At 47.5% G+C, this 25,672-nt stretch overlaps 1 protein-coding gene across 1 annotated transcript in view; it reads right to left on the bottom strand.

Annotated features, from left to right (window-relative positions):
- Positions 1-16,843, bottom strand: part of ADCY4 (adenylate cyclase 4) — a 75,929-nt gene extending 59,086 nt beyond the window's left edge. The window contains exon 1 of the mRNA XM_079951536.1: positions 16,653-16,843. The gene's annotated coding sequence lies outside the window, so the exon portion shown is untranslated. The remainder of the gene's footprint in view (positions 1-16,652) is intronic.
- Between the last annotated feature and the right edge of the window lie 8,829 nt (positions 16,844-25,672).

Below are 25,672 nucleotides of genomic sequence, written 5' to 3'. Positions count from 1 at the left end.
ATAGCCCCCTCTCCAGGCTACATTAGTCCTGCTCCACACCCTCCTTGAATGTTTGGGTCTGGCTGAAATGTGTGCTTGAACTGTGTTAACACCACCCGCTTTTCTGGACAATGATTGGAGAGCCGTGAAGTCTGAGGTGCAGAGACCTCTGACTTTTGCATGTCTGGAATGCAGCTTCCTGTACACAGCTATTGCTCCACCCACTTTTGCCTCTGGCTCCACCCACCAATGGCGTACGGCCTCTGGAAGATCCTGCATGAGGTAACATGGTTCTCAGGCTGAGAAGGATTCTGCCCTAGACCATGGGAAAGAAAGGAGCAGGGACTGGTGCCCGCGAGCTACATTCACCGTGCCTGAAATAGAATGCAGGTGTGACTCACATCCCAAGGGCTTGGAGCAAACAAACATCCGTTAAAGCTTGCTGCATTGTCCCACATCAAAGACCAAGCAATTCCGACAAAACGCTTAAAAGGGAGGCTGTATTGTCCGTAATGGCCATGTAACTCATGACGCAGTTGTCACACAGTGTCTCAGCTGTTATTTTCCAATTCAGCACTTCAAAGAAATCAAGTGTTTGAATTGCACCCATTTACCCAACAGAAGCTTAGTCACAGAATCGGCTGCAGAATTCCCATTGTTTACTCTCGGCTCAGAATTCTAGTCCTCTTGATCATTTCGGAGCCCCCTTTGGGAGCCGAGACGTCAAAAGCATCTGTTTCCTCCGCTTGCCTCTTTGTGACAAAGGAAAAACTGATACTGGATAGCAGAGCCTGTTTCAGCTGCTGAAACGGGTTTTGTAGTATATGTGTGTGCTTGTGACGATCCCACCAGGAAGCTGGTGAGGAGGAAGGGGGCCAGAAGAAAGGGAAAGTAGGCTGGAAACAGGAAAGCAAAATAATAATAATAAACCTTTGCATGAATCAGGCTGCTTATGAGACCAGAGGGAACCGGCAGCTTCCTGACAGCTTTAGAGCCACTAATGAGCTGTCCAGCTAATGTCATTTCACGCTTGTCATCCTGTCCCTCGCAGTCGCAAGACAGTTTTGTCCCATTTAGATGGCCCATCAATTTCCCCAAACACAGGCCCCTCTCCAGACTCAACCAACAAACAGTCGTTTCACAGAAGAACCTTTAAGCTTTAAGGAATACTGCCACCTCTTTCCCTCCACAGGGCTCCAATGTCCATAGCTAGGGAAATCTAGCACAGAGTCCCTTGGCAAGTGACTATCCAACCTCAGCTTAACAAAGGAGAGTCTACCACTTTCGAGGCAGACTGTTCCACTCTCAAACAGCTGGCACCATCAGGAAGCTCTTCCCCATGTTAGAACCTGTCTTCTGCTGTTTTCTTACACGGTTTACCATGGCTCGTGTTATTTTTAATATTGTCTCCAACCAGGCTTTCATATTTGATCATTTGTCTCTCTGTTCTTTCGTTGCTTTCTAAAACTCCAGGTATAGCCATGATGGTCTTACAAAAGTATTCGTGTAGGTTTGCAGGGTCAGTCTGGATCATGGGTAGGCAAACTAAGGCCCGGGGGCCGGATCCGGCCCAATCGCCTTCTAAATCCGGCCCGTGGACAGTCCAGAAATCAGCATGCTTTTACATGAGTAGAATGTGTCCTTTTATTTAAAATGCATCTCTGGGTTATTTGTGGGGCCTGCCTGGTGTTTTTACATGAGTAGAATGTGTGCTTTTATTTAAAATGCATCTCTGGGTTATTTGTGGGGCATAGGAATTCGTTCATATATTTTTTCCAAAATATAGTCTGGCCCCCCACAAGGTCTGAGGAACAGTGGACCGGCCCCCTGCTGAAAAAGTTTGCTGACCCCTGGTCCGGATGATGTCCTGAGTCCCTTCTTGGGGCCCTGTTTCTGTGAGGGCAGAAGGTATGAGAGCAAGGTCACCCAACCAGTGCTTTTCACTAGGCAATAAGTTGTGGCTGGTTAGTTAAGTGCCATAAGTTAACACAGAGGTCAGCAACCTAAGGCCCATGGGCTGGTTCTGTCCCATGAGCTTCCTGGAACCGACCCACAGCCGTTCCATGGATCAGCGTGGGTATTCCATGTTTTTTCCCACGGCACCATTTTTTTTCTCACCGCGGGGACCAACTTCTGGGTTGGAAGAACGCCGGAAATAGCATGTGCGCACGTGCACAGGCACTCCTCACCCGTACACTCTATTTCCGGCGCACTTCCGGGACAGAGGAGTGCCTGTGCGCATGCACACACGCTATTTCCGGCACTCTTACAACCCGGAGGTGCACCAGAAATAGCTTGGGCACATGCGCTCTGGCCCACCGAGAGGTCAGCCAGGGAGTGGACCAGACCAGCTTCAAAAAATGTTGCCGACCCCTGAGCTAGCATAACCAAAGGAGTTTCTCTGTGCCATAGAACAAACGGGTGGGCCTTCGCCCACGCTGCCCAACCTCACGTGGCGGGTAGATAGAAGAAAAATAGGCAGTGTATGTGGAGAGCTGAGCTTAATTGTGATAATTTATGTTGGAAATGTAAAGAAAAGGAAGGTACTTTCTATCATATGTGGTGGACTTGCTCCAAGGTAACAGACTTCTGGGGGGGGGGAATATAATAAATTTTTAAAAAATGATGAAATATACTTTTATGAAGAAACCAGAGGCCTTTCTCCTTGGAATAACAGGTTCCGAACTGCCAAAAAAGATGTTAAAGTATTTTTGTATGCCACAACTGCTGCATAGATTTTACTAGCCAAAAAATGGAAAACACAAGAACTACCAATGGTAGAGGAATGGCAGATGAAGATGATGGAGTTTATGGAGCTGGCTGATCTCACCGGGAGAATCCGTGACCAGAAAGAAGAGGAACACCGAGAAGACTGGAAGAAATTTAAAGACTATTTGAGTAAATATTGTAATATTAAAGATACGTAATCACTTGAAAGAATCAGTTAGGCCTAGGATCAAATTGGGATTAAATAAATAAATAAGAAAATGTACGATAAGAAAAGTTAGGAAATAGGACTATAACTGTGATATGGTTTTATGAAATAATGATATTGGAAACTGCTATATATAATTACTAAGAAACTCAGATGGAAGAGATTTGAGGAAGTCAAGTAATATGTTGACACAGAGACATCATTGATCTGTGCTGCATTCAAAGCTGTAGCCAGTGGGGAAGCAAGATCTTTTGGGGTATTGATGCTATGAGCCCCTCCATCTTATGCTCAGGTTTTATATACGTATATCCTAAAGACCGCACAGTATCTGCTGACCTTCATTCCAAAGAAACTGAACCTGGGTGAGCACCTGGAAGCCATGGAGTCTCTCATTCCTCAGAGACTGGGGATGTGTTGACACCTGCTCACTCCCCTGGCCAACCCCCTTACCAACTGCCTCCCTTATAGCTTGCTCAAACCACCCTCCACTTTGGGCCTCCTCCCCCCACACTCGTATCAACCAGTTCAGGCCAATGAAGCCATTTGGACCCCAACAGCAGAGAGCTAGGAGAAGCAAAGCTGCTATGGTTCGCAGCGCCACCTGTGGGCAGCCATGTAAACTACTGCTGTGTGACTGCGCTCTTGCATTCTTATTATATGTGTCGCTAGAAATATACCACCAAGCTTAGAGTAACATAAGAATCTCTAGTTAGGGATGAAAAGGACCCACAAATCATATGGTCCAGGCCATTGCCGATGAAGAAAACCCACCACAGCGTCATCCCTGATAAAGTGACCATCCAGTTTCTGCTTTGAAAAATTGCATTTTAAAAGAAAATCTGCTGTTAGACAGATTTTGTACTGAGCTACACCACTCAAGCTTGAACAAATCTCAGCCCCAGATCTGCCCCTAAATGGTTAGTCTCTGTTTCCTGCCTCCTCCCCCACCAGACCTGTTCTGAGCTCTGCCAGATCTAAAGGGCTCTGCCATTCAAATTCTGAGCCCGGCCTTGGCTGAGGAGGGCGGGGTATAAATAAAAATAATGATGATGATGATTAGATATATATTTTTCAAGAATTAATGCTAGTAAAAGCAGAAATTGAACAGAGGAAACTTTTCTTAGCATCCTGATGGCAAGGAGTTACAGTCTACAGTCTACAGAGGTGGCACCAACAGGGAAGCTGTTGGGATGTAATGGTTGGATTCAGTTACACTTTCGCAATCTGTTGTGAGGCTAAAATGAGAACATATCTCGGTTCACGAACTTAATCCGTTCCAGAAGTCCATTCTTAAACCAAAACCGTTCTTAAACTGAGGCAAGCTTTCCCTAATGAGGCCTCACGCCGCCGGTGCCATTCCACCATTCAGATTCCGTTCTTAGACTGAGGTAAAGTTCTCAAACCAAGACACTAATTCCGGTTTTGTGGAATTCGTAAACCGAATCGTTCGTAAACAGGACTGTTCTTAAACCGAGGTAAAGTTCTCAAACCAGGACACTAATTCTGGTTTTGTGGAATTCATAAACCGAATCGTTCGTAAACAGGACTGTTCTTAAACCGAGGTACCATTGTATGCTACTACAGTGGCAAGAATGTTACTTATCCAAAAATGGAAAGAAGCAGAAGTCCCAGCAAAGGAAGAATGGATACAAAAATTTATGGAACATGCAGAAATGGTGAAACTTACCAGAAGAATAAGAGATCCAGATAACATTCCTTTTTTTTTTTAACAAAAGAATGGAAATGGTTTATTGAATATCTACAGATAAATTATAAACAGATGAAAACATTGGCGCCTGCAGTTTTATAAGAGTATATATTTAAAGAAGATGAACACATGAGTAAATTAAGTTAATTTGGATATGCAGAAGATATTAAGAATAAATTTAAGGAACTGCAGAAAGAGGGGGAAGGAAAGTCAAGTTTTGAAATGTCGAAATGATTGTAAAATTAGTGAACGGTATAAAATTAGCGAAATGTATAAACTTGAAAACTATAAATAAATAAATAAATAAATAAATAAATAAATCAATCAATCAATCAATCTTCCCTGAAAACAAATGAACAAAAGAAAGAAAGAAAGAAAGAAAGAAAGAAAGAAAGAAAGAAAGAAAGAAAGAAAGACATTTTTAAAAGGGGGGAACCGTGGGGGTTTTTTGTCTTGGACATTCTTTGCAACTCTGAGAACTAGAAAATCTGAAACTCTATTTTAAAAAACTCAGAGGGACAAAATCAACCCTTCCTATACATACACAAGAATATGAGTCGGTTAAGGGTTGTAGTAGAAGCAGGCTTCTCTCACCTTTGACCTTTACGGCAAACCGTACCTGGCACATTTCCCCTCTTCTGCAAGATAACGAAAGGTTATTGTGAGAGAGCCGAAGCCTCTTTTGCATCTGGTCACCCTCGTTTGGATCTGATGATGCTGGAGCTGGGGCTTAATAGGACGCGGTGACAAGCCAAGGTAAGGAATCCCCACAATTCCTAGTCAGCTCCCAGTGGCGGCGGCTGCTGGATTGGGACAAGTAGCTGGAAAGGCTTGGGAGGCCAACAGGAGGTGGAGCCCGAGAATGTGACAGGCAGAGCGAAAACCAACCACAAGTGCAGGGCCAACTAATTCTAGTTTTGTCCCCATCTTCCTCCCTGCTGAGTTGTACAAGGGGAAACCTGAGACCAAGACTGTACATGAAGTAGTTTAAAGTGGATTTGATGCATCTCATGTCTGCATCTTGCTTAGTTCATCCACACAATGTTGCCCTCATCTGACTGGTAGCTGGATTCCACAAAGCCTGGTATGGCTGGAAAAAACCCCCCACTTAACCAGGCATAGGCAAACTCAGCCCCCCAGATGTTTGGGACTACAACTCCCATCATCCCTAGCTAATAGGACCAGTGGTCAGGGATGATGGGAATTGTAGTCTCAAAACATCTGGAGGGCTGAGTTTGCCTATGCCTGACTTAAATGGACACACAAACAAGTAATGACCGCTCCCCGCTTAAAACAGGGGGCGCCCTTTGCGTGGATGCATGCAGCCCTGGATCTGGAGTGGCCCCATCAGCATAGGCTTTGCCTTCCCTCAGGTGGGATACCTGGAGGTCCCCGCCTACCCCAGTGAGTTGTCCAATCCCACCTGGGGGAAGCGTTGCCAGGGAAACCAGGCCAGGTAGGGGGAGGGATTACCTGCCCACACAATAGAGGGTGGATCTTACCTGGTAATCCTCACTTGGCTCCAGAGCTTCTCCCACCCTACCCACCCTCAGTTAATGTCTTCTTTTGCAGGTTAACTTTTCTTCGTAGGTTTTGCAGGTTAACCTGTCTCCACAGGTATGCGGGCGCTGCTACGATAAGGTCACTGTTAAAGGGCCGGAAAGGAATTTCCCTGCATTGGCAGGTTTCGCCTTTCCCGTAGCAAAACGTCACAACTTTGGCAATATCAGGCCTTGGGCGGAATCCTTTAGTCCATCTTCCTCTTTGCGGCGGCGATACCAGGGTTCCCCGTTAAAGGGGTTTCTGAAGGGAGGCTTTGACCGTACGCCGAAAGGTCGTCATTGCTCTCCCCTGTGGCGGCGGCGTAACGGGAGCGGCTATCTCTGCTTGAACATATGTTCTCCAGAGCCGGCCCATCCCCCCCCCACACACACACTGGATAACCCTGATGCTCCCTAGGTCCCCGGCTGGGGACTGGGGAGGGAGAACGCCCAATGCCTGAGCCAAGGTCTACCCACATTTGAAATTTAATAAAGTTGTGGCCAGTTTAATCCCATAGCACGTTGTCTTGAGTCGTTATTCCACATGACGGGGGGGGGACCACTCGGGATCTGGGGACTCCGCCTGTCCACGCAAACATTCCTGTTTCAATGCTCATAATAGACCTCAGGTTTCCAGAACTCAGGGAGGGTGAGCAAGTACAAATTCAGGGGAGGGCACAGCAACACAGAGGCATAATTCACACCATACATGTAAAGCACTATGATGCCACTTTAAGCAGACATGGCTCCCCCCAAAGAATTCTGGGAGGTGCAGTTAGTTAAAGATACTGAGAGTTGTTTGTAGACCTCCTATTCCCCTCCCAGAGCTACAATTTCCATAGGCTCCTGGGAAGAGGGATTGATTGTTAAGACCCCTTGTGAATTATTATTATTATTATTATTATTATTATTATTATTATTATTATTAATTACCTGTCCTTCATCCTAAGGTCCCAGGGCAGATTGCAACAATTAAATACAGTTCAAAACAATGTACAATAAATGTACAATGCAAACATATACATAAGTATATAAACCACATGTCTGAAATGGTACAGGAGAGCATACCTGAAGCTATTTTGACTGTCCCAAATTGACCTCAAATATTTCTCTGCAAGGGGGAAGGAAATGGGAAAGCCTCCCCATTACCTTTTGCTTACAAATCCTGTCTTAAGGGATTATTTGTGTATGGATAGGGTGAGCCTGTGACCTGGATTCAGGAATTAAAGTATTTACCATCACAAAAGAATGGCCAGGCTGCCCAGGTAAAGCAATCAGTGACCATTATCAGGTATCCTGGGCAAAGATTTCTACTATAGACCACCTCCTTCTGTGATACATGTATTTCAGGGGGGGGTGGTCTTGGGCTACAGGGGAGGCAATTTCAAAAGTCTATATCAGGGCTTGCACGCCATTGTTCTGGGTTCTCTTCCCTCCTGTGTGTGGGGAGTGGGGACCCTGTTGCAATAAAGATCAGGCTTACTAGCTGCTTTGCTTTTCAATATATTCTGGCTGGCCTCTGTTATTTTCTCCTACCAATAGGAAACCTACTTAGGGACTCTGTATGGGCTTTTGAATACCCCATAAGGGAAAAGGAGCAGTTGTTTTCTTTCTTATAACAGCAGAGAATGCCCTCTTCTGGACTGCTTCCACCCCAAGTCTCTGAAGGCACCTAGAAGGTTTGTAGGGAAGGAGATGGTTTTCCAGAGATTTGGGGCCTCAGTAAACCCTAATATCAGCATCTTGAATTAGCAACCTGGAAAGGAATTGGCAAAGAGTATGGTGGCTCTGTGAGGGGAATGGGGGCCTCTTAACACTCAGCACCCTTAACACACCACAGCCCCCAGAATGACTTGGGGGAAGCCATAAAGTGGTGTCACAACCAGGGTCGGATTTAGGTTTGATGAAACCCTAAGCTACTGAAGGTAATGGGGTTCTTTATATGTCCAGCTGTCCTTTGTCAACAACAAATTGTCGTTTTTTGTGTTGAATATATGCTATATGGTAATTTATGGACCTAATAGGTATCTAAACCCATTTGCACATAACAAAATACAGTGGTACCTTGGGATGTGACAGTGCGTCTGCGCATGTGTGGGTTGCGTTTCGCCACTTCCGCGCATGCGCGTCACGTCATTTTGACTGTCTGCATATGCACGAGCGGCGAAACCCAGAAGTAGCACGCTCCGTTACTTCTGTGTTGCCGCAGAGCGCAACTCGAAAATACTTATCCTGAAGCGTATTTATCCCGAGGTATGACTGTACAGTACATTGGTACCTTGGGTGACATACGCTTCAGGTTACAGACTCCGCTAACCCAGAAATATTACCTCGGGTTAAGAACTTTGCTTCAGATGAGAACAGAAATCCTGCTCCAGCAGCATTAGCTAAAGTGGTGCTTCAGGTTAAGAACAGTTTCAGGTTAAGAACAGACCTCCAGAACGAATTAAGTTCTTAACCTGAGGTACCATTGTATGTATTTTATCAAAGTAATTTTTTTTATCTTATATTTTGGAAATGTACATCCAGATTTTTTTCCCTTCACATTTTTGGGGGGCCCCCAAGAGAGTGGGGCTGTAAGCTATAGCTTGTTTAGCTTCTACGTAATATCTGGCACTGATGGCAACCCATCAAGCATTGCCCACTTGCATGGAGTGGAAACATTCAGACAGAGTTCAGTGGAAAGTGGTCCTGTGTGGACAAACTTCCCCAAAAGCCCACGTGGGGAAAATCAGATCTGTGTGACTCACATGTGCATTGACACTCTGGTGTGTGTACACAGCCTGAGGAGGAGGAAACTGACAGGCTGTGCTGGTTGTTGTGAGTAAAAAACACAGGTAGGTGGGGGGGCAGCGTCTACTGCTCCTTCCCTCCTGAGGAAAAAATTAATGATAATATTTAAACTCACACCAAAGACGCTTGCATCCCACTCTCTTGCTCCCTTGTTTTCTGACTCCAGCCCCCTCTCCCTGCTGAAGCTGCCTGAGATGAGAGAGGAAATTGTGATATTTCCTGCCCCTCCTTTTCCTTGCTGATTCACAACAGCAGGAGGAGGAGGAGGAGAAATCAACATCTCACCCTAGGTCCAGTTCTTCTACAAGACTCTGCTTTTAAATCAAAATGTGACAAAGCCTAAACCTTCCGAGAAGAAATATTACACCACCTGCCCTGGGATGTGCGCCTCTTTGCATGGGTAGCTTCTGTTCACACTCGCACGACCTTCTCCATCTATCCAGGAAAACAAAAGGCATTCTCAGAATTTAAGGGCACATTCCAGCCAGGCAAAAACATGCAAGGAGGGTGAGCAAAAGTGAGGCTGGGAGAGATGTGGAGTTGGCTAAGGAGGAGGGTCAAATCGAGAGGCCTGAGGGTCACACTTGGTCTCCAGGCCTGAGGTAGTTGCTGACCCTCCAATTCTCCCTACTTTCCAGTGATAATCCCAGATTTACAGAAACTGGTTTCCTGGTTTCTGGTTTGATCCCAGAATGTTCCACTTTTCCTTAGGATGTTTCTATTTTCATTGGAGAAATGTTGGAGGGTATGGAGTTATATGACACACACACCCCTAGCCATCTGAAGGCAGTCCTGTATAGGGTAGGGTTTTTAAAAATGTTTTATTATGTTTTTCTATATGTTAGAAGCTGCCCAAAGTGGCTGGGGCAGCCCGGTCAGATGTGTGAAGTTTAAATAGTAAAATTATTATTATTATGGAATAGGACGTCCCTATTTTCATCGGCGACATGGTGGAGGGCATGTGGTTGTTCTTGTTACTTATTGCACTTTTTATTTAAAGTAACTCAAAAATAGTGCATACATTAAAACCATGGTAAAACTAAAAGGGAGTAAAAGCTAAAAATGTATTTGTATTTGTAAAAACGCAAGACTAATGCATCCCACCCACTGAAGGAGGCTACAAATAATTAAGAGCCAAGACCTGGTGGAATTTTTGCCTGGGCCCTAAAGTATTAGTGCCAGATGTGCTTCCTTGGGGAGTGTTCCATAAGTGAGGAGCCACCACCGAGAAGGCCTGTTCGTCTGCTGACACCCTCTGCGCCTCCTACCTTGGAGGGAACACAGTGAGAAGGGCCTCAGATGATAAATGCGGGGGCCGGGTTGGTTCCTCACCCACTGGAAAGCTCCCATGCTGCTCTCAGATTTACATACTAAACAAGCGCTTTTTGAAAGCACAAAGTAGCAATCCTCCTAATGCAGACTGAAATCTTAGAAAGTACGATGTATTACGGCATCATTTTTTGTGGGGGCCTGAGTGGGGACTAAAGATGTTTGAGGGCAGTATTTTGACATCTGACGGAGAATGCTCTTATGACCTAAACTGAGCAGGGAAGGAACTTAAGGGCTAAGATCCCAGCCCCTTTCCACCCCAACCCACCCGCCTCGCACAATTCCAGCCTCGCCCTCCTCTCTCCTCTTCCGAACTCTCCCAATACTCAGCTCTCTTCACCTCCGCCAGCCTTCCCCGCCATTCCTATATATAAGTCAGCAGCACTCAGCACAGTCAATAAAGACGCCACGGTGCAGATGCTATTAGGCACTTGGCCGAGGCCCAGAAAACTCATTATTACTACACTGTTGACTCCGAGTCGTAGCCGAGTGCTTCGGGGCCGCCAGAGCTGCTTGCTCTTGGGCAGAGACCTGCGGAGAAACCAGCCGGCTTGGAGGCGACGGAGAAGGGGAACCGCAGAATAGCTATACTAAAAGGGCTGATGGGAAATTCGCTGCCCAGGGAATTCCGTAATGGAACAAGATGCTGCTTCGCCACCCCCATCCTGGATCACCTTCCTTTTTTAACCTGGAGGAGGAAACTGGCCTCACATCCCCAACCAGGGATGAGCGAATCCGTCAGTTGTGGGTTTCTCGTTTTCTTCCCAAATCTGAAGTTAAGTTCTCCATACAGTGGTACCTCAGGTTACAGACGCTTCAGGCTACAGACGCTTCAGGTTACAGACTCCGCTAACCCAGAAATTGTACCTCGGGTTAAGAACTTTACCTCAGGATGAGAACAGAAATCGACGCTTCATGCTACAGACGCTTCAGGTTACAGACTCCACTAACCCAGAAATTGTACCTCGGGTTAAGAACTTTACCTCAGGATGAGATCAGAAATCGTGCTCCTGCGGCACGGCGGGAGCGGGAGGCCCCATTAGCTAAAGTGGTACCTCAGGTTAAGAACAGTTTCAGATTAAGAATGGACCTCTGGAACAAATTAAGTTCCTAACAGTGGTACCTTGGGTTACATACGCTTCAGGTTACATACGCTACGGACTCTGCTAATGCAGAAATAGTGCTTCAGGTTAAGAACTTTACCTCAGGATGAGAACAGAAATTGCACGCTGGTGGTGCTGCGGCAGCGGGAGGCCCCCTTAGCTAAAGTGGTACCTCAGGTTAAGAACAGTTTCATGTTAAGAACGGACCTCTGGAACGAAGTTCTTAACCCAAGGTACCACTCTATTTCCACAGCAACGTCAAAGGAAATGAAAGTCGTGAAAATTCGCAAGCATTTGATTGTGAATCTCTCTTGAGTTACTTATTTCTGTATGCAGTCTTGGTCGTCCCTGTTATCCAGCTTCTCCTGTGGCCTGGGCCTCGGTGGTGGAAAGTGCGAGTCATACGCAATCTTGCCTAATGGATGTATTTTTTTTTCAAAGCAGTTGTGAAAATCTTGTATCCTCAGGAAGGGGATTTTAAATAAAACTGCTACTATCATAATGCCATTGTACAAATCTACGGCGCAACAGCATTTGGAATGCTGTGTACGGATCTGGTCACCTCCCCACAAATTGGATATTGTCAAGTTGGATCAAGAGGACAGAGCGACTTCTCAGCAAAGAAAAGTTGCCGCTTTCGGGACTTTTTAGTTTTCTCTAAGTAAGAGGTGACACACTAGAAGTTTTCAAAATTATGCACGGCATGCAGAATGGGTGTAGATGATTCCTCCCATCCCACCCCCCTTCTCATAACATGAGAACATGTACATCCTATGAATGTTGGAAAATTCAGGATAATAAAAGTACTTCTTCATGCAGCGTATAGTCAGCGGAACTCGCTGCCACAGGAGGCATGACTTTAAAAGGCAATTGGACAAATACTTGGAGGAGAAGGCTATCAGTGACCATCATGGCTATGATCTACCTCTGCAGCTGAAGTCAGGAATGCCTCTGAATACCAGTTGCTTGAGAACACAGATGGGGAAGTGGTCCCACTTTCAGGTTCCCCAGAGCCATCAAGTTGGACCCTGTGAGAACAGGGACCATTGGCCTGATCTGTCATGTTCTGTTTCCCCTAAAATAATGCATTTGGGGGTATGTCATTTTCACCAATACATGCATTACCCAACACATCACCCTACCTAGTATATTAAATGTTGCATACATTACTTGGCCAGAAATAGATTTTGGCCTTGCCTAATTTGGAGAAATGAGAATTTCGAAGGATGGCTGTGTTTCCGTTTTTGCACTGCATTGGAAAGTGCAGAGTAGGCAGGTTCGATACGATATGATAATCTTTATTGTCATTGTCCCATACAGAACAACGAAATTGAAAAAATCTACATCAGACATTCAGAAACCAACAAGCCTGCTACCCCAGCTATCCTAGCCTGGTTAACCCCCTAGAAACTGTGATACCCCATAATTAAATACAATATACTCCCATAGAGACTACCTTAAAGGTAAAGGCAAAGGGACCCCTGACCATTAGGTCCAGTCGCGGATGACTCTGGGGTTGCGGCGCTCATCTTGCTTTATTGGCTGAGGGAGCCGGTGTACAGCTTCCGGGTCATGTGGCCAGCATGACTAAGCTGCTTCTGGTGAACCAGAGCAGCGCACGGAAACGCCATTTACCTTCCCGTCGGAGCGGTACATACTGTATTTTTCGCTCTATAAGACGCCCCAGACCACAAGACGCACCTAGTTTTTGGAGAAGGAAAACAAGGAAAAAAATATTCTGAATCTCAGAAGCCAGAACAGCAAGAGGGATCGCTGTGCAGTGAAAGCAGCAATCCCTCTTGCTGTTCTGGCTTCTGTGATAGCTGCGCAGCCTGCATTTGCTCCATAAGACGCACACACATTTCCCCTTACTTTTTAGGAGGGAAAAGGTGAGTCTTATAGAGCAAAAAATATGGTATTTATCTACTTGCACTTTGATGTGCTTTCAAACTGCTAGGTTGGCAAGAGCAGGGACCGAGCAATGGGAGCTCACCCCGTTGCGGGGATTCGAACTCCCAACCTTCTGTTCGGCAAGCCCTAGGCTCTGTGATTTAACCCACAGCACCACCCACGTCCCTTACCACCATACACTGCATTTAAAACCAAAATCGTATTTGTTTCTCAGGCGGCTGGTCTTAGTCTTTATAACCCTGTACCTTCTTTCAGAAGGCAGAAGCTGGAAGAGATCATTTCCGGGGTGCGCACTATCCTGCACTTTCTCTGCAGCTTTCTTGTGACACCTGGAAGCACAGATTCGATCCAAGGTAGGAAGCATGCACCCAATTATTCTCTCTGCAGTCTTTACAACCCTGTACAGCATTGTTTTTTCCCTGACCATGCAGCTCCCAAACCCCACACAGAGACCATAAGTTAATACACTCTCAACACTACAATGGTAAAATGCCATCAACAGGTCCTCTGAGAGATTATTTTTCTGGAAGATTCTCAGAAAATATAACCTCTGCTGTGCTCTCTTCATCAGGTCTTTACTGTTTTCTCCCCAGGTTAGGTTCACCTTCAAATGCAGATGGGTTCAAATTCCTCCTCCCTCCCTTCCCCAAAGACACAGGCATACCGATGCAAAGTCCTTTCACCTTTTAGAGGTGCCCACTGATAAGGCCAATTTCCAGAACAAACCAGTAGACTGGATTGACTGGTTGAACCAGGCAATCCCACCCTAAGGTCAATCACTCATAGCCGAAGAGATAATTATTGGAACTAAATTTGAACACTGTAAGTGCCAATGCGGGCTGAGGACGCAGAAGCGTAGAGCGAAACAGGTTATTGTTATTGAGGTCTATGGACCAATTCCTGCAAGATCTGATCTGTAGCCTACATGGAGCAAGTTCCGGTGAACAGCCTATACCAGCAGTGGGGAACCATTTTCCGCCTGAGGGGCACATTCCTTTCTAGGCAGATTTCCCAGGGCCACATGCCAGTGGTAGGCGGGGCCAGAGGCAAAAGTAGTAGAAGAAGAACAAGAGTTTGGATTTGATATCCCGCTTTATCACTACCCTAAGGAGTCTCAAAGCAGCTAACAATCTCCTTTCCCTTCCTCCCCCACAACAAACACTCTGTGAGGTGAGTGGGGCTGAGAGACTTCAAATAAGTGTGACTAGCCCACGGTCACCCAGCAGCTGCATGTGGAGGAGCAGAGATGCGAACCCGGTTCACCAGATTACGAGTCTACCACTCTTAACCACTACACCACACTGGCTCTCAAAAGTAGGCTGAGAAGCAAATGTAAACGTTACCTTTGTACAGCAGGCTAGTTTCTACACCTAGTCTCACACCCCTTTCTATCCTCCATGGAAACAAGTGAGAGGCAGTATCAGAATCCAATGACACATTCCAGCTGGGGGGAAATGGGGCAGTTCTGAGGGCCAGATAGTCAGGCCTTGAGGGCCACATTCAGCCTCCATTCCTGAGGTTCTGCACTCTCGGCGTACACACATGTAGCAGGGTACAGAGTATATCTCAGGATCCCATACGCTCCAAAATTTCTCAAATGACAATAGGGACAACCAATTCCATAATAATAATAATAATAATAATAATAATAATAATAATAATTGTATTATTTATACCCCCCCCCATCTGACTGGGTCGCTCCAGCTACTCTGGGCGGCTTCCAACAGATATAAAAACAGAATAAAACATTAAACATTTAAAAAACTTCAGATGTCTTCTCAAGGCTGCATAGTTACTTGTCTCCTGGGCTTGAGGATTGCATTAAAGTGGTACCTCGGGTTACATATGCTTCAGGTTACATACGCTTCAGGTTACAGAGTCTGCTAACTCAGAAATAGTGCTTCAGGTTAAGAACTTTGCTTCAGGATGAGAACAGAAATCGTGCTCCGGCGGCGCAGCGGCAGCAGGAGGCCCCCATTAGCTAAAGTGGTGCTTCAGGTTAAGAACAGTTTCAGGTTAAAAACAGACCTCCAGAACGAATTAAGTACTTAACCCGAGGTACCACTGTACTCCATACCCTCCTGTATTTCTCTGGTGAAAATAGAGACGTCCTAAGGAAAAGTGGGACATTCTTGGATGAAATCAGAAACTGGGATTGCTTCTGTAAATCGGGGAATGTCCCTGGAAAATAGGGACACTTGGCATGGCATGGGGGGCGCGGGGGGGGGGGGCTGTGACCCCGGGTGGAAAATTATGAGTTGTCCCCCCCAGGCACCGGCTTCTGTGGAGACCACCCGCCCCACCCAGTCACAAATGTCACAAGGCGCTGTAAAAAACAACAACACAATTACAATGAAAACAGCTATTGAACAGGGACAAAACTAACAAACCCACATTGGCTTGCATGCTCGTGGCTCCCATAGCCTTTTAAATTGGAAAACCCAAGCCCTGAACTTTAATTTGTGTAGATGAGGAGCACCTAATCCGTAGTCCTCCAAGTGCGCTTGGACTCCAGCTTCCATCATCCCAGACCTTTGGCCGTGCTGGCTGGGGATGATGGGAGTTCAGCAACATCTGGAGGGCCACAGGTCCCCCACTCCATGAAGCAAGGCCAGGCAGCAGTCCCTCCGACAGCTCATAATTTGGGAGCCTTCAGGGCATCGCTGTGCTATGCTAAAAAGACATCGCCGCCTTAGGCTGGAAGCATTGCAGAAGTATATTGGCAGGGTAAGGGTTTGGCCTCATTTTGCAACCTGCATTGGATTCAGCCATTTCAAAATGCAGAACACCAATTAGAAGCACAGCGAAGGTGAAACGCCTGCTCTTCGCCTTCCTGCATCATCTCCCTAGCCCAGACAGCTTCCCAGAATCCCTTGCCTACGGCGAGATTGTTGGCAGAGTCAAATAAGAGAATTTCTGCCATCCGCAAGCTTCTTCTAGGTCTGTACAGTGGTACCTTGGGTTAAGTACTTAATTCGTTCCGGAGGTCCATACTTAACCTGAAACTGTTCTTAACCTGAAGCACCACTTTAGCTAATGGGGCCTCCCGCTGCCGCCATGCCGCCGGAGCACAATTTCTGTTCTCATCCTGAAGCAAAGTTCTTAACCTGAAGCACTATTTCTGGGTTAGCGGAGTCTGTAAGCTGAAGCGTATGTAACCTGAAGTGTATGTAACCCGAGGTACCACAGTATTTCTCTCTTGCCCACGCAGGCATTTCCAGGATGCCCCAAGCGTGGAGGGGACATGATGGTAAGCTGAAGACAGAAGACACACTTTCCCCTTATATGAGTTTTCACTCAGGGCATGTCCCCCACCCTAGTGCCCCAAAGACCACCAAACGACAGCCTCTTACCTCCTCTTCTCCTGCTTTTTGTATTCCCACTAGGGCTTTAGTCCAGAAGACGCCTGCCTTCTCCAGCTGCTCAGTTCAGCCACATTCTCCCTCTCGAATTCCTTTCCTCTTTGCTTCCGCTGTAACCCTCACTAGACAACACAAACGCAGCATGTTTGGGTGAGGGAGGAGTAGGAAGCAGAGCCAGGCTCGCGTTCATGTCCTTGCCCTGGTTCTATGAAGGGGGCCTTGAGGTGAGGAGAGCTTGTTTGGCGAGTTCCACCCACGGAGGAGAGGGGCTGGAGGATTCCTGCAGAGAGAAACCACCACCACCACATGAGATTGGGTGACTTGGCTCCAGGGCAAGGTCAGAGAGCAACGGATATAGCAAACTTGCAGAAGCTCTGCAGGCTCAGACCTGATCAGTGCCTGAGTGGGAGATCAGCAAACACAACCTGGATTTCTGCTGTGGAATGATGAGAGAGAGAAATAAACTCTGGAAGACATGGGGACATCATACCAAGCCATATCCAGAGAACCACCGTGCCTCCACAAATTCCTACTGCACCTTCTCTGACATTAGAAAGCTGACATTACAGTGATACCTTAGTTCTCAAACGCCTTGGTACTCAAACCACTTGGAACCCAAACACTGCAAACCCAGAAGTAAGTGTTCTGGTTTGCAAACTTTTTTTGGAAGTTGAACGTGCTCCATTTTGAGTGCCACACTTCTGTTTTGAGGGCCACACTTCTGTTTTGAGTGTTACACTGTCTATTTTTGCTATTTATTTTGCATTTTTGAGACTCCTTTTGCTTTGTTTTCATGACTGTGTGGAACCCAGTTCAGCTACTGATTGAGTGATTGTGTGACTGCAGTACATTGTTTATTGCTTTCATTTTATGGATCAGTGGTCTCGTTAGATAGTAACATTCATGTTAAATTGCTTTTTCGGGGGTTGTTTTTAAAAGTCTGGAACAGATTAATCCATTTTGCATTACTTTCTTTTGTAAAGCACACATTGGTTTTAGAATGCTTTGGTTTTGGAACGGACTTCCGCAACGGATTAAGTTTGAGAACCAAGGTACCACTGTATCCACCAAGTGAGATGATTGGTTCATCTAGCTCAACATTGTCTAAAGGAGGGGCAGTCAACCATGGTGCCCTCCAGATGTTGTTGGACTCCAACTCCCATCAGCCCCAGCCAACATGGCCAATGGGCAGGAGGAATTATGGGAATTGTAGTCCAGCAGCAACTTGGAGGGCCATAGGCTTTTCTGTCCCTGGCTGTGGGGCTGGCCCTTTCATTAGGCAAGCTGAGGCAATTGCTTCAGGCAGCAACTGCAGAGCTGTGGCCAATTTGTGCCCCTAGGCCTTGCTTGCCTCATGGTTTTGCCAGGCTGAGTGGTCTGTTAGGAATGGGGCAAAGCTCCACCAACTTCAGTCTGCCTTCAGTCCGCTGCGACCTGCCCATCTCCAGGGGGTGGCCCTGGCGGCCAGACTCCTCCTCTTTATCCTCAGTATTATTCTTGTAGAACCCTCTTTCATTGGCTCTGGTGCCCCCTACATTTGGGCCCCTGGCCTTCCCCCCTACGCCAGTGCCCTGTGGCACCAGCCACCACTGCCTGCCACTGCTGCCAACTGCCCATCCCACCTGGCAAATCTTTTTGCCAGCCCCTCCACCTCCTAGATGACTTGCTCTAGGAAAGACCAAGCAGTGTGTGTGTCTATGTGTCCCTTTTCAGGGTGAAGCACTCTGGGTCTGAGAGAGCCTGTGCCACCGCAGAAAGAAATTCAGAGGCAAAAAATTTAAAGTAAGCTATCTGGTACAGACAGAACCAATGGTCAAAGATAGGGCCGGCAGCTACTGTGGTGGTCGCAGCTGCTCTTTGCCCAGTTGCTGAAAGCACATAGCAAATTGCCACTCGGTTGGCCATCTCTTGGAGGCCCCTGAGCCAAGCATTTCATTGGTTGCATGGAGTATCTAGCCTGAACCTAAGAACGTAAGAAGAGTCTGCTGGATCAGGCCCAGACTCCGGTTCTCACAGTGACCGACCAGTTGCCTGTGGGAAACCAGCAAGCAGGACTGGAGCACAAGGGTGCTCTCTTCTCCTGTGGTTTCCAGCAACTGGTCTTCAGAAACATTGCTGCCTCCATCTGTGGAGACAGAGCATGGTCATCATGTTGGGATGCAGGTGGCACTGTGGTCTAAACCACTGAGCCTTTTGGGCTTGCTAATCAGAAAGTCAGCGGTTCAAATCCCCGCGACAGAGTGAGCTCTGTGGACAAACGCCGGCTTCCTTGGCCTGAAAGCGAGATGAGCGCCACAACCCCATAGTCGCCTTTGACTGGACTTAACCATCCAGGGGATCCTTCACCTTATATAGGGACGCGGGTGGCACTGTGGTGTAAACCACTGAGCCTCTTGGGCTTGCTGATTGGAAGGTCGGCGGTTCAAATCCCCGCTACGGAGTGAGCTCCCATTGCTCTGTCTCAGCTCCTGCCAACCTAGCAGTTCAAAAGCACACCAGTGTAGTAGATAAATAGGTACCACTCTGGCAGGAAGGTAAACGGCGTTTCCATGCACTCTGGTTTCCGTCACGGTGTTCTGTTGCACCAGAAGCAGTTTAGTAATGCTGGCCACATGACCCGGAAAGCTGTCTGTGGACAAATGCCGGCTCCCTCGGCCTGAAAGCGAGGTGAGTGCCACCACTCCATGGTCACCTTTGACTGGACCGTCCAGGAGTCCTTTACCTTTTTCTACCATCATGGATAATGGCCACCGACAGCCCTCGCCTCCATGAGGTAGTAGAGCCTTGCAAGAAGGTCCCAGGTTCAATCCCTGGCATCTCCCGGTAGGGCTGCGACTGCCCCCTTCTGAAACCCTGGAGAGCTTCTGCCAGTCAGTGTAAACAATAATGGCTAGATGTACCGAAGACAGCTTCCCACAATACCCACTTCAGCATCTTTAGTTGGTACATACTTTTTGATAAGAAGCATGCCAGCTGGATGTCAAAATCGCCTCTGGCCCAGAAGGCAGGATTATTATTATTATTATTATTATTATTATTATTATTATTCAAAGAGTGATGTAAATATAAGGCATGGTTGCTAAAGTATGGAGCAGGGTGCACCCCTCGACAGATTTGCCTCCCACCCATCCCTGCCTGCTCCTTTCTCGCGCCCACCCACGCTCTCTCCTTTCCCATCAATCACCCATCTTCTTGTGTCGCTAATTAGCTTCCTCGCTGCCCACACACAGGCCCCAGAGAGTTCCCCTTGCCTGCCCTTCCAGGAGCTAATGAGGCTCTCTAATGAACCGCCCTTCACAGACTGGCGTGTATCACCAGCCCCAGTGGGCCGGGAGTTAACCCTTCACTCGCCAGGACCGGCGGTCAGGAGGACCGACGCACATCAGAACGGCTCGTCTGTGCATTCACGGGGGCGGCGGCAGGAGAAATAGACTTGCTAGGTTATTATTATTATTATTATTTCCCCCGGCAGGAATTTAACAGGAGCTCAGAGGTAAAGCCTGTGTGCTGTATAACGAAAAGTCTCTGGCTTCTGTTTCTTTATTGACTTGCTGTATGATTGCATGCTATTTCTTGGTACTTTTCCTCCAAGGGGCTCAAGAAGGCATATCCAAAGTGTGGACTAAGGCAGGGGTGAGGAACCTGTTTGAGCCACATTCCCTTCTTCCAGGGGCCACGTGGATGGCATCAGAGATAAAATCAGGTGGGGCATGGACCACAAGCATTACCTTTGTACAGTAGGCTAGTTCATACGCAAACACACACAAGCCTGACTCTGTCCTCCGTCCAGGAAAGTAAGAGGCATAATCAGGATTCAAAAATACCCATGATGCAAACAGCCTGTGAGGGGTGTGATGGGGGAGCAGGTGTGCAGTGCACGATGAGTCCTGAGGACCAGATCAAAAGGCTTGGAGGGCTACATTTGGCCCCTGGTCTGAGCTTTAGAGGCCTTAAAGGTAAAGGGACCCCTGACCATTAGGTCCAGTCGCGGATGACTCTGGAGTTGCGGTGCTCATCTCGCTTTATTGGCCAAGGGAGCCGGCGTACAGCTTCCGGGTCACGTGGCCAGCATGACTAAGCCGCTTCTAGCGAACCAGAGCAGTGCACGGAAATGCCATTTACCTTCCCGCCGGAGCCGTACCTATTTATCTACTTGCACTTTGATGTGCTTTCGAACTGCTAGGTGGGCAGGAGCAGGGACCGAGCAATGGGAGCTCACCCCGTTGTGGGGATTCGAACCGCTGACCTTCTGATCAGCAAGCCCTAGGCTCTGTGGTTTAACCCACAGCGCCACCCGCGTCCCTTTAGAGGCCTTAGCTTTGCTAAATGTAAGTGGGGAAATACAGCTCTGCCATCCACTGCATGCTGTCAACTATCCTGTGATGGGTTTTAGGCTGAGAGGAAGAAAACAGCTGGTCCAAGGTCACTTGCTGAACTTCACCCCAAGATCTGGAGGAGCACAGCTCTTCTGCCTGAGATTGCATAGAGCTTCTGACAATCAAAGTAGGCAACATTAGTCTAGCCAATGTCTAGCCAATTAGTCTAGCCATTAGTTTAGTCTAGCCATTAGTCTAGACTCCATGCATCTTGGACAGTCTGAAGTTGAAGTGTAGTGGATCAGGATGTTGGACTTAGACCAGAGAGCACTGAGCCCCATTCCTCTCCATCCTTAGCAACCAAGCTTGCCGGGCGACCTTGGGCCAGTTGATGAAACTCAAGCTTACCCATCTCACAGGGTTGTTGCGAGCGGAGGTGCTATGGATGCTGCCTTGACCTCCTCGGAAGACAGATGAAACAAGAATAAACAACTGCCTGATGGCATAGGAACCAATTACTAGGGGCCAAGGTCCCTTCACTCCCCCAATAAAATTTTTGAGGCTGCTGGGCCCCCTGAAAGTTGATGGGCATTGTCATTCAAATGGTGTGCACTGTGTCGTGTGATTATGTGGGAGTTACCTACCCCCTTCAAATATTTTATTCAAGTTGGCACCCCTGCCTGACAGAATGCAGGGAGGGATCAACAGGTGCAGAGTTTCTGTGGTATACCAACGAAGTGATCCATAACTTGTTGAATTTCTTCCTGCGAGCCAACGTGTGCCCTCCCTTTCAGGAACAAGAGGAGGATGCCAGCCGGGCGGTGTGGAATTTGTGGGCTGAGATTTACTGGCCAACACAGAAGCGTTCCCCGCCGCCCCCTGCTTGCATCACAGGAAAGCCTTCGCCAGGAGATAAGGGCTCTCCCATTCACTTGGCTCTGGCATGGACGGCCAGGGCTGCTCAGACCGAAGGCTCCACGCTTCCTTCCTGTAGCCCAGCCCAAGGCAAGCTGCAGGCTGACCCAGTGCCTGGGCTGAGGAATTGAGACAATGAAGGCTTTCCTGTCTGAAGAGCCAAATCGCAGAGGGTGGGGCAGCCTGAAATGACCAAGAAGAAAAGTGGACCCCCAGCAAGGGCAAGACAGGAGATTTGCACAAGTGTGCTTCCTATTTCTTCCCGCCTGTTCTTCAGGTCTTTGAAAGATGTTGGGGAAGAGCCCTGTGGAGGGAGAACTGCCTATTTTATTTTATTTTACATTAAAGCCTACATTTTTCTTCTGTGGAGCTGAAGGCAGCACACATGGTTCCTTGCCTCCTCGTTTAATCCCCGCCACAACCCTGTGAGGTAGGTCAGGCTGACTGGCTTGAGGTCCCCACGGCCAAGTGGGGATTCGAACCCTTGCCTCCCACGTCATAGTCTGACACTCTAACCACTGCACCACACTGCCTCTCACAGTGGATGCCAGTGTGGTGTTGTGGTTTTGAGTGTTGGGACTGGAAGACCAGGGTTCAAAGCTCACCGGTGAAATTCGTCCCTGGGTGACATCTGGCTGATTGCAGTCTCTCAGCCCAATCTACCTCGCAAGGTTGCTGTGAGGGTTAGAAAAAGTGGAGGGAAAGCTCCTTGGAAGAAAAGTAGGGTACAAATGTCTTAGCAGCGGTAGCTGGTGCCCACTGGGGCTGGCAGGGAAGGCACGGAGACCAGCAGTAAAGTGTCAACAGCAGTGACAAGCAGAGCCCAACCCCTGACTGGTTGCAAGTCAGGTGGTGGGCAGGGGAGGGCTGGTTGGGGGCAAAATGCCCTAATGGATCAACCACCATCATCATTGAGATCATGGGTAGGCAAACAGAGGCCCAGGGGCCGGATCCGACCCAATCGCCTTCTAAATCCAATCCACAGACGGTCCAGGAATCACCATGTTTTTACATGAGTAGAATGTATCCTTTTATTTAAAATGCATCTCTGGGTTATTTGTGGGGCATAGAAATCCGTTCATTTGTTTTATATTTTTTTCAAAAAATAGTCCGCCCGCCCCCCACAAGGTCTGAGGGACAGTGGACTGGCCCCCTGCTGAAAAAGTTTGCTGACCCCTGATCGAGATCCTATGCACACTCAGATCCAGCACCCACCCTCTCTGAAAGTCTGCTCCTCGCAAAGGATGGGAAGGGTGATTTCTTTCTGCCACAGACCATTGCTTATCAAAGGCAGGTGCAGCAGGCAGAAGCTATTCCCTTCTAGTCAAGTCTGGTCCAGGACACTTTTTTGCAGCCTGAAGCAAAAGGCAAGACTCTATCCTCTCCGCCCACTGACTTTCCACACAGGGAAGCTGACCAGATTGGCAAGTTTTATTGCAACACCTAAGATTGTCTTACTAGGAATGATGGTTTGTGGAAGCTTGAATTCTCCAACACAGGTTTCTTTTATTAACTGACAGAGCTGTGCTTGCAACAAACTAAACTCTGCTCCTGCAAACCATTGAGAAAAGGAAAGGGAAGGAAAACCCATTTGCTTTCTTTTTTCACAATAATGGGAGTTACAGAAAAATACGGCCTCTCCCATGTCTTTCCCAAACTATTTTCCGTAAAGGTACAACACACCATTTCAATAAGTTGCAGTTGAAACTCACTTCCACACTATCCATTTAAATTGTTCTTATACTGTTTTAATAGTCACAGAGAATTCTGGGAACTGTCGTTTGTTGCGGGTGCTGGGAATTGTAGCTGTGGTAGCTCAGCACCCTTAAAGGTAAAGGTAAAGGTACCCCTGCCCGTACGGGCCAGTCTTGACAGACTCTGGGGTTGTGCGCCCATCTCATTTAAGAGGCCAGGGGCCAGCGCTGTCCGGAGACACTTCTGGGTCACGTGACCAGTGTGACATCGCTGCTCTGGCGAGCCAGAGCCGCACACGGAAACGCCGTTTACCTTCCCGCTGGTAAGCGGTCCCTATTTATCTACTTGCACCCAGAGGTGCTTTCGAACTGCTAGGTTGGCAGGCTCAGCACCCTTAACAAACTACAATTCCCAAGATTCTCTGCTGCATTTTCCCCTGCTCATGAGAATTTCATATTTATTTATTTATTTATTGTTTCTCCTATGGTAGTTTTCAAATGGGTTTGTCTTCTCATTAATTGGTGGCGGGAACATGGGATAATTTTCGGCACAGCAACACGTCCAGCATCTGCGGCCTGAGGCAGCTTCCTCAGTCTGCCCAATGGTAGGACTGGCACTGCTTTTGATAGATCTTCCTCATAGCAAGTTTTACCAGGGCAACACTGAGACTAATAAGGAGGAAGCTGACAAGCAGTTCTACCTTCTGGACTGATTGTAAGGAAGATGGCAGGCCAATGGGGACTGGCTGACAGCAGATTTTGGTTGGATGGTGGGCAGTGCCCCATTTGCCCTCATAGAGCAGCCTTCCCTGTTTGTAGTTGTTCATACCTGTGTGTCACAATGTTAGCTGGAGGAGGAGCTACTGTATATTGCAGCTACCAGTACATGCAGGTGAGTATATTCACATCAGAAACTGACAGAATTGTAGACTTGGAATGGACCAACTTTTCCACACACCATTGTGGGCATGTGCGCAGGTATTTGTTTACCTGTGTGCACAGCCCCCCAAGAAAGGTTCTTTTTCGCAAGCACCTTCATTTGTACACACCTAGGCTGAAGGGTGAATTTTGTTTTATAATATCATTTGGCACTCGAACTGGTTTGCAAAAAAACGGATACCAGGATATGTCTGGTTCAGGGTTGGTGCCAAGTGTACAGCCTACCAATGGCAATGAACGCACCCTAAATTGTGGTGTGCACATAACCAAAGCTTCACTCAAGTTAGTGAAACAGGGGAGGCGTGCATAGGATTGCATTAGTATACATAAAGGCACTTGTTTCACAGTGCAGGGCTTTTACATACTTCTGCAAATCTATATTCATTTAATTAATTATTTTAAAAAGCAGATTTTTAAAATTTTTTTTAAGCTGAGGTTTACTCAGGACCCACCACAGGGCACATCCACAACATACAGTGGTATCTCGGGTTACAGACGCTTCAGGTTACAGACACTTCATGTTACAGACTCTGCTATCCCAGAAATAGTACCTCGGATTAAGAACTTTGCTTCAGGATGAGAACAGAAATCGCGCTGCGGCAGCAGGAGGCCCTATTAGCTAAAGTGGTGTTTCAGGTTAAGAACGGACCTCTGGAACGAATTAAGTTCTTAACCAGAGGTTGTTGTTGTTGTTTAGTCGTTTAGTCGTGTCGGACTCTTCGTGACCCCATGGACCAGAGCACACCAGGCACTCCTGTCTTCCACTGCCTCCCGCAGTTTGGTCAAACTCATGCTGGTAGCTTCGAGAACACTGTCCCACCATCTCATCCTCTGTCGTCCCCTTCTCCTTGTGCCCTCCATCTTTCCCAGCATCAGGGTCTTTTCCAGGGAGTCTTCTCTTCTCATGAGGTGGCCAAAGTATTGGAGCCTCAGCTTCAGGATCTGTCCTTCCAGTGAGCACTCAGGGCTGATTTCCTTAAGAATGGATAGGTTTGATCTTCTTGCAGTCCATGGGACTCTCAAGAGTCTCCTCCAGCACCATAATTCAAAAGCATCAATTCTTCAGCGATCAGCCTTCTTTATGGTCCAGCTCTCACTTCCATACATCACTACTGGGAAAACCATAGCTTTAACTATACGGACCTTT

Source organism: Podarcis cretensis (genome assembly GCF_951804945.1).
Source record: "Podarcis cretensis genome assembly, chromosome: 13".
NCBI classification, from domain to species: Eukaryota; Metazoa; Chordata; class Lepidosauria; order Squamata; family Lacertidae; genus Podarcis; species Podarcis cretensis.
The sequence above is the reverse complement of the archived record's forward strand: the minus strand, read 5'-3'. Positions and strand labels throughout refer to the sequence as shown.